Source organism: Melozone crissalis, unplaced genomic scaffold, assembly GCF_028551555.1.
Source record: "Melozone crissalis strain CALT ecotype California unplaced genomic scaffold, PUWL_Pcris_2 ptg000053l_1, whole genome shotgun sequence".
In the NCBI taxonomy this organism is placed as follows: domain Eukaryota; kingdom Metazoa; phylum Chordata; class Aves; order Passeriformes; family Passerellidae; genus Melozone; species Melozone crissalis.
Genome location: NW_026535831.1, coordinates 3,208,454 through 3,217,850, shown reverse-complemented (window position 1 = coordinate 3,217,850; position 9,397 = coordinate 3,208,454). Strand labels below are relative to the sequence as shown.

Below are 9,397 nucleotides of genomic sequence, written 5' to 3'. Positions count from 1 at the left end.
TTTCTGCAGCTTAGAGAGCTATTCAGACAAGCGTTAATATACAGGCCATTGTTCTATTTGCCCTTGCTTTTTCTACAGTTTAAACAATTTTTCTGATGACCTATCTCATGGCTGCGCTCCACTCACAGTTCTGCTGTCTCTGAGGCCTGCCTTTTGCAGCTTTCCCAAACCCCTCTGATTTTATGGATTCCCACAGTAAATATCTGCATAGAGCCATACAATACGCACTTTTCATAACTCCGGAATCGGCAAGGTCAAAACCCCAGCAAAATCCCCCTCTTCCCCCCCAAAAACCCTCCCGGAGCTGCCGCTTCCCCTCGGCGCTCACCTGCGGGACGCGGGGCAATGCGATGCTGCCGGGCCCAGCCGAGCTGCGGGCTCGCCGTGGAACCCCGCAATGCTCCTTGCCCTGCTGCTGCTCCTCCTCGGGCTGCTCCCTCCGTGCTGCTCCTGTTCCTGCTCCTTCCCTTCTCCTCTCCCTCCCCTTCCTCCCGCTCCAAGCCCAGATCCCCCTTTCGCACCCCCTCTGCCCCACGGCCGCAGCAGCGCCGGCTCTGAGGTGTTGGGGAAGATGAAACAGGAAAGCCTTACAAATATGATTGTCTGGCAAAAGATTTTGAGAATATGGAAACTATAAGCGAGATTGAAATGAAAGCAAGCTTTGAGATCCCTTAGTTACTGAACAACGGGAAAACAACGGTGTGGCCGCTGAAAGTAATCCCCTTTTGATGAAACAATTCCCTCTGCTTGCAGGCAGGTCCCAGGGTCAGAGCAGCCCCTACTGAAGGGGTCCACAGAGGAGTTTTTAAGGTTTAAAATGTAGCACAGTATGGTAATGTAATGATTCTTATAGGTGGTATGGAAATGCTGTAGGATTTGTATCTTGTACTAGATTGGTTAGTGAGAATCAGAATATTCAACACAGAAGATTTATTATATTGTAATGGGAACTTTGCTGTTTTAGCTCTTACCTCTCTTACTCTTGCTCTTACCTCTTGTCTCTTAGCTCTTGCCTTAGATGCTCTTACCCCTTTTACTCTCTTACGCTTTTACTCTCTTACCTTCTCATCCTCTCTCCTCCTCTCCTCTCTCGGGGCTGCTCCAGCTGTGGCTGCAGCTCCCAGCAGGGCCCTGCACCCAGGCCCTTTGCAATAAACCCCAAATCCCAGCAGGGCCCTGCACCCAGGCCCTTTGCAATAAACCCCAAATCCCAGCAGGGCCCTGCACCCAGGCCCTGTGCAATAAACCCCAAATCCCAAAAGGTCCCTGCACCCAGGCCCTTTGCAATAAACCCCAAATCCCAGCAGGGCCCTGCACCCAGGCCCTTTGCAATAAACCCTGTTATGTTTGCCCAATTATCCATCATAAAAAAAAACCAAACAATATTTAAGGTAGCAGCAATTTTAATTGAATAGTTTAGAAAATATATAAATAAGGGATAATTTGGTTCAAATAATAACGCATAAGCAAAAACAACTGCGGGGTACGGAGGGCAGGGTTCTGGGACCCTTGCCACTTCATATACCAGCTTGCCAAGTGAAAGTCACCCATTATATGCCATGTGTAAATGCCATCTCCTCCCATTTTCGGTTCATCATATCTCTATCTCCGCCCTCATTACCACCCTTATCACGCATGCGCCACCACTCGGTTTGGTGGTCACACAAGTCTTTGGGGGTCGTCACAGATGAAGGCTCAGTAGTCTTCTTCGTTGTCCTTTAATTCACCTTTGGGTTATACATGTGCACCAAGCCAGTATAATGTAAGCCAAGACTAATGTATCACTGCATCTACATATCAAAGCAATAAGTCCCTTATAATTAGCATTTTCTTGGACCCAGCCAGGTTCTTGGTCATTTTTAGCAACGGTATCTTCAGCTTCTTTCCTGTGGTCCTTGAGAACATCTGCTGGGAAGGGGGGAGTGGGTGGAGACCCTCCTTTCCCTCTCTTCTTTGGCATTACAACTTTTAGCTATTAACTATTTTATTATTCTCAAATATTAATTACTGTATCAATATTGATTACTGTTTCAATTTTTATCAGCACAAATCACACCTATTTATCACAATCCCAAGTTCCACGACCTGGCTGCAGAGATCTCTCATCTCCATGCGTCCCGACCGTGCTACCCCCATCAATCCTACACCGGGACAGGGGGAGAAACCCCCAGAGCCCCCAGCGATGGGCAGGGGGCTGGGGGATTAAGATGTACTTGTAGTTTTCTTGTTATGTCTAGGCTCTGAAGCAGGGTTTGTCATTGTTGTGAAACCAAGATTTGTCAGGACCCAGGACATCCCTCTGGCTGTCCTGAGCAGCCCAGACCCCTGCCAGGGGGCTCAGAGACTCTGGCACAGGGCCCAGAATGGCCCTGTGGTTTTGATTATGACCCATGGAGCAAGTTACCAACCTTCTATGAAGATCAGCAAGCCACAACAGTTTAGGTAGCATATTAGTGAAGCTACTACAGGGTGAAAATGTAGATTTTGGGGTTTCTGGTATAGGGGTTCAGGGGGCAAGATGGAGGGAACTGTGTGTGTCCAGCTTTCTCCTTCTTCTTCTGCTGTGATGGTGGCACTTACCGATTGGTTTAGAGTAGAAGCTCACTGTCTAACATAGATGATAGGTATTGGAAAGTAATTGTAAACATTGTACACGTAGTTTGTAGTATAAAGACATAACACTGCCCCGGGGGAGGCAGAATGCCTCAGACTGTCCTGCTGAGCTGACCTTGGCAGGGCAGGAGAAAATTTTTTACAGATAAGATAAATGAAACAACCTTGAGACTGAGAAATGAAGAGCCCTGACTCCTTCTTCAAGCACCGGGCTGGGAAAAGAGACTTTGGAACTGTTCTCGGGGTCACTCTGACCAGCCAGAGACCCTGACAAAGATTAATCAAGGATTAATACAGAAATAGATGTTCTAATCTATCCTTGCACTTCTGCTGGTCCCTAGGAAGGCTGGTAGGTGATTTCTGTCTGTGTTCATATATTTAAAGCAACAACAAATAGTCCCACACTTTATATTTCAGATAAAGAATTTAATGGCATCTTAACATTGTTTTCACAATCTTATAATGTGCATATTTTACTCCTTGTGAAGCTGAAATCTTTTTAAATACAAGTAATTCTACTGAAATTTTAGAAGTTTCAAAACCATTTTAACATTCTGAAAACAAAACAGTCTAAAAAGACAGGTCTAACAGCCATTAAAATGCAGGAAAAAGCAAGAGGACTTCAGGTAAAAGAACATTCATTTAACAGCTACATTTCTTCCACTCAGTATTTATGTGTTAAGAAAAACAGAGCAAATGTAAAAGAACAGAAGTTCTTTGAAACCAGAATTTCTAATGCCAGAAACAGCTTTGAAACAACTTTCTGTGTAGTTCTATTTATTTCCAAATTTAAAATTGGCTAATTTGTGTCCCAACATTTTGAAGCGCAAGGGAGGAAAGGTGGAAGATGCTCTGCAGGGGTTGCAGTTATAGATCTATAAAGTTTATATGTGTAAAGGAATGAACACAGTATTAAACACATTTAGTATGACAGAAAAATGCAACAAAGCACCAACTCTGAGAGAAAAACAGCCCTGCAAGCAATGCCAGGGCACTGGGCATTTCTGCATTTTAAGCAAAGAGCTTTACAGCATCTTTAATTTTCCTTTTCCTGTCCATTGTGGAGAGCGCAGTCCAGCCCGCCTCGCGCATCCTCCTCATGGTTTTGAGTTTCAGAGCAGAGCCTGGAGATTTCACACTGCATGGAGCTGGGCTCTGGGAAGGAAAATAAAGCCATCTTTTCGTTTCTGTAAACAATCTGATTAGCTGCTTGGTTTAATCTTAGGAAAGGCTAACATACCTTTTTTGGTGCTGTGGAATGTAACTGTGAAGCTTGTGGATAATCTTTGTATAAATTTTTAAATGTTTCTTCTTCTGAGACTATGCTCTATATGATTAAAAGTTGAAAGTTAAATTAAAAGTTACTTAGTCACACTATATTAAAATTACTTTTTCTTTCTGCCTAAGGATATTAAATTATGGAAAAGAAAAGTTGTCATTATGAGGCATAACAGTTCAATAAAAAGAATATTAATTATGTACATACAACTACAATTCCAGAAAGAACCAATAAATTAAAAATATACATAAATATTGGCTTGAATGTGGAAGCCCAAACTCTTTATTTCCATTCTCAGCCCAGCAGTGAGCACAAAGAGCTGCTCAGCCCACGATTTGTTCTCTGGCTCTTACCAGGAGGTCAGTGTGCTCAGAGCTGTCTGACTCAGTGTCCAGCTGCACAAGCACTTTCTGCTTTTTCCTGCTGCTCTGCTCTGCAGGCAGGTTTGTGCTTCTTCCACTCTGCATTTTATCCCTTGGAGGAGTCTTTATAACACATGTCTGGGAAAGAAAATGTTTCTATTTTTAGATTATATTTTATGGGGTAAGTATGGAATCTAAAGCCAAACTCAGGACCCAGTTTACAGTCTGAGTGTCCAAGAATTCACCTGAGAGAAATGGTGGAACTCTGATCTTTCCATCCAGAGATGGAGCAAAGACCCAAACAAAGTGGGGTGGGGTGGAAATATCATTTTTTATATTATTTTTGTTACCAAATGAGGAGAATGAAGGGGAAGCTATGGAAGAGCTGAGTTTCATGGCACATTGTATTTAAGTTCTCCATGCTTATCTGCAGAAATCCAGGTTATTCTGAACTGCAGCCACTACATTGGACTCTATCAAACATCAAAGAAAATGGGAACAAACAAAACTGCAGGAAAAGGCTTTCAGAGAAAGATTGGTAGCTACATCAAGATTGGTGTTTCTTAAAATAGTCTTTTCACTAGAAGTGAAACTGAGAAGCATTGAATGGTCCAGTGCAGTCCTTTTTTAGACAGATAACATCAAAATGGTGCTGGATTCCATTGTTCCAATGTGAAAACCACAAGTGAACTCCTGACAGGGAAGAAGGGTCAGTTCTGCAGTCAGGACTACTTTGATACTTTGACCATTTTTACAGCTGTATCAGCTTTTTTCTCTTCCATAGAGGAAAAGTGCCTTTACAAATGGACACTTTTAAGACTAAGTAAATCAGTTCTAGAGACATAAAAAAAATCAACAACTGAGCAAGAAAAATTACACACTGGGAGCCCTTCCAGAAACTGCTGTCTCATATCTCCATGGAATGGTGTGACCCTTTAAAATCCCTTCTTATCCCAGGGGGAAAAAAAGAATCATCTACAGAGAAGTAAGAAATACAGGCAGAAAAATGCAACAAGAAAAATTCACTGTTAGGAGTTACAAAACTTCAATGTTGGACTGCCCAAGGGGCTTCCTGTACTGAAGAAGACATTTTTTTTTTTTTTTTTTTTTTCTAGGAATATAATTTGGAGAGTTTCTATTTTTTACATGAATAGATTCACTGCATAGATCTAAACAAGGTTTAGGAGTCCCAGGAACATCAATTTGTATTTTCTATAATTTAAAATTTTAAGTCTAAAGCATTCTACCGTCTTTTGTTGAATGCAAATAAATTATCATGGCACTTAATTGATTCTACACATATAAATACTACCAAATTCTAAAAGCAATAAAAAAGTTAAAGTTACCTTGTGTTTCTTTTCACTTTCAGGAATCACACTGCCAGAGTGCTCTTTTACAAGATTCTCCTACAAAAGAGTTATGTGACAGCAAGGAAATATTGATTTGAATTCAGTTGTTAAAAATCTTCTTGGTCTAATTACAGAGCACAGTCTATAATCACAGACTGCTACAAAGTTCACACAAAAATATGACCAGGTTTGGTACAACCCCAGCATTCAAAAGTCACTGAAAAACCCCTTCAGTTTAGGGAACTTTTTTGCTTTAGCTAGTTAAAATTAACTAAAATCAAGGAGAGTTTTGTTTTGTTGTTTGTTTATTTATATGTAATCTATAATCACAGACTGTTCCAAAGTTCACACAAATCTATGACCAGATTTAGCACAACCCCAGCATTCCAAAGTCACTGTTTTTCTGTTCAGTTTCATTTCTTACCCAACTCCTCCCACAGCACAAGCCCAGGCCACACCTCTCACCCCCACTGCTCAGGGTATAAAAAACTCCACCTTTTCTTCCATTTCTGCTCTCAACTGTTCCTTAAGGGAGGACAGTTCCCTTTTCAAACATGACAGCTCATTTTCCTACAAACCGTTAAACAAAGGACAGGGTTAACTCTGCACAGCCCAGAAAAAGGAAAATAGTCCCAAGTGAGGCAGTAATTAACAGGGACACTCATTAGATACACAAGATAATTCTATTTGCTTTTCAGCCCTGTACTTGAAGCTTTGCTTTAGCTTGTTTAACAAAGACTGAAGCACTGCAAGAAACAGGTACTTGATCAGAAATGTTCAAGGTAATACCTTAAAACCCTTGGGAGAGCAGGGGTGAGAGGGCACAATAGAACAGGGGTGAGAGGGCACAATCTAAATATTGAAAACAAAAGTTTCCTATTCAAAGTGCGGAGTCAGAACATGACCCACTACCTGGAGGAGCAGACACAAACACACTGCCACTCCAATTTATTTTTAGAAACATTTGGAGTTTTTAGCGCCCAGAATAAGATCTGTTGCAGCAGGTTGGGTGGGACTGCTGCGGGTAAAAATTAAAAGCACACTGGAAGAGTTCCCAGAGAATGTCTCTGGTGGGAAAGACCCCAGAGCACAGCAGGAAAAAGAAACTCTATAAGCAAATTGAAAAAAGATTTTTAGAAGTCACAAACTGACCGAAGATCACATCTTTTGTCTCTCTGTGCTGTCGGTGGGCAAGAGGGAGGGATTGGGAAAAAAGGTGTTTTAAGGGTTTCGTTTAATTATCATTACTCACTTTTAATTCTATTAATAATAATTTTTTTTTAAAAATTTTAAAACACTATTTAAGTTTGAATCTGCTTTACCCTCAAAGTGTTTCTCTCCTAATCTTTATCTCAACTCAGTCCTTGAATTTTTCTTTCCCCTCCTCTGCTCAACAATAGCAGAGAAAAATGAGTGAATGTTTTTTTGTGTGTGCCTGGCACTTAGCCAGTATAAAACCACTACACAAGGACATCAGCCCCTTCACTGAATTATTGACCATTGCAAAGTGCTCCTTACCAGTGCTCTTTCTGATGAGAACTGCTTTTGCTGTTTCATTTTATATACTTTTAACTCTGCATCTTTTTCTTCAACCATTTTATCATATTCATTCTGTGGTAAAAAAACCAAACCAACAACAAACTCAAAACATGTGACTAAATGTCGCAATTATAGAGTTATCCAGTCTTAAAACATCATTTTTTCAAACCAGGCTCTTAAGATTCATAAAGAAAAGATTCATTGATGCTTCTGCAGAAACTGTAAAACAGGAAATGCTCAATTCAAGTATTATTTTGTGGACGGGCAGAGAGTGCTTTATTTCTGTGCAGCAATATGTGCTCAGCACTAAGAGCCAGCTGTGCCATCTTTATTAATGTAGCTGCTAAAGATATTGCAAAATGAGGAATAGAAAGGTAAACTAAAATGTGTCAGGCTAAACTGCTGACAGTCACTAGGTAACCTCTGAGAAAGAGGCCAAACTGATACTGAAAAATATTGCATTCAGATGGTATCAAAGGAAGCCTGAATTGAAAAAAAAATCTAAAAATCCCAGAAGTTTAGATGAATGGAATGTATCTGCCCATAGGAATGTGTTCATATTCTTCAAATGAATTTGATTTTAGATGATGCAAAGTGCAGCATGTGTTCATCTTCCTTTTCCCAGACTCAGGCCTGTTTCTGCTTTGGAAAGGTCATTAATGTAGTGTCACAAGTTATAAACATGGTATTGACATGGTATCACCCATTGCAAACCACAGCAAGCAGGAAAATCTCTGACCTTGTGCTTTTCCATCAGTGCCACCATCTCAGTTATCTTGTGCTGACATCTGGCATCAGTTTCTCTCTGTATCATTGCAGTTTCATCACAAAGCAACCTCATCTTTTCTACCTGTCAGTAATAAATTGCATTTCATTCATCAAGATAACAATATATTTCTTTTAAATCTCAATTTCTTCTTCCCCCTGTGGGTGCAAAGTTTGCAGTCCCACTTGGGCTTTATTTGCTTTTAAGATCCCTTTCAAATCCCTCATCTTTTCTGCAGATTGTTTACATGGGCAAGATCAAAGGTACAGCCATGGCAGGCAAGCTCACTGCAAACCAAAAGGCCATTTCAAGCACTCCGCCCTAACATTTCTTAGCATTGCCATCAAAAAAGTGTGGGCGGAAAAATCCTAATATGGGAGAAGTTATAATCTAATTTAACTGGGCTGACTTTATACCAAGGGTGGAATTTCTTTAAACTATATCTTGAAAGAAGGAATTTTTAATGGAGTTCTCATTGTCAAAGACATATTCAAATATTTCAACCTAAGCACCTAATGTACTAAAGCTTTGCTCACAGGCATACAAAACAAGTTCCATTTATGTTGATAAGACTGAAATATGAGCAAGGACTCTGGACATTAAAGCTTCAGAACAACATTTTAAACTAAAAAAAAAAAAATTGCAGTAAAAATTAACACCTCTCACCTCTTCACGAAGTTTATTTTCATTTACTTTTCTTGTTTCTATGTCTTTTTGATAGATGTCAACTTCTTCCTTATGTTGCTTGTTCATATTTTCCATCTCTAACTGCAATTTATTCACCTTTGGAGAAAGCAGAATTGCTGCTGTTATTTGTTTAGGAATTACTATGTTGATTATTTTTTCTTACCTCTTATTTTTGAGCACAAACACTGTTACTTTTCAGGTATATGATTCAAGTGTTTCCTATTTAAAAGTTCAGGGTTTTTTTTAATAAAGAGTTGAACTTTGGCCTGAAGTGAGTTAGAAAATACTCAAAGGAACAATGGCAACAGCACAATGGGGAAGACTGCCCTAAGCAGTCACCCTAAATGCTGTGAATGCCTTGGAAAAAAACAAATAGAGATGGAGATTTTATTCCCTCTCTTGTAAATCTGTATCAGATTTTCACGGGTTTTATGGTACATTTTCTCCCAGCTGTGCATTTTGACTACAGTTTTTCCTTTTAAGTTTTTCATATGAATATCCTCAAAAAGTCCACTTTTCTTCAAGTGCAGTACCCAAAGCTGGACACAATATTCCCATCAGAGGGATTGCCACTGCAGAACACATTTAAAGAACAGCCTAAAAAGAATAATATATTTATATATATATTTCTTTTAAATGCTTTTCTGTTACAATGAGGTTGCTGAACCCTGTTCAGTCCACTATCAACAAAAGAAAAAAAAAAGGGAACAGATTGGAAACATCATTAATTGCAATGTGAATCCATCTCTTAAATGTCCAATAGTCAGTGCCCAATGATTAAAAATGGAAGCATCTTCTAAAA

The 9,397-nt window shown here is 40.0% G+C and overlaps 1 long non-coding RNA gene across 1 annotated transcript; it reads right to left on the bottom strand.

Annotated features, from left to right (window-relative positions):
• Positions 1-7,177: 7,177 nt before the first annotated feature.
• On the bottom strand, positions 7,178-8,655 carry LOC128943665 (uncharacterized). Its single transcript, XR_008483753.1, has 3 exons — positions 8,575-8,655; positions 7,882-7,992; positions 7,178-7,214 (listed from the first exon to the last, which is right to left on the bottom strand). It is a non-coding gene; the product is annotated as an uncharacterized LOC128943665 (long non-coding RNA).
• Between the last annotated feature and the right edge of the window lie 742 nt (positions 8,656-9,397).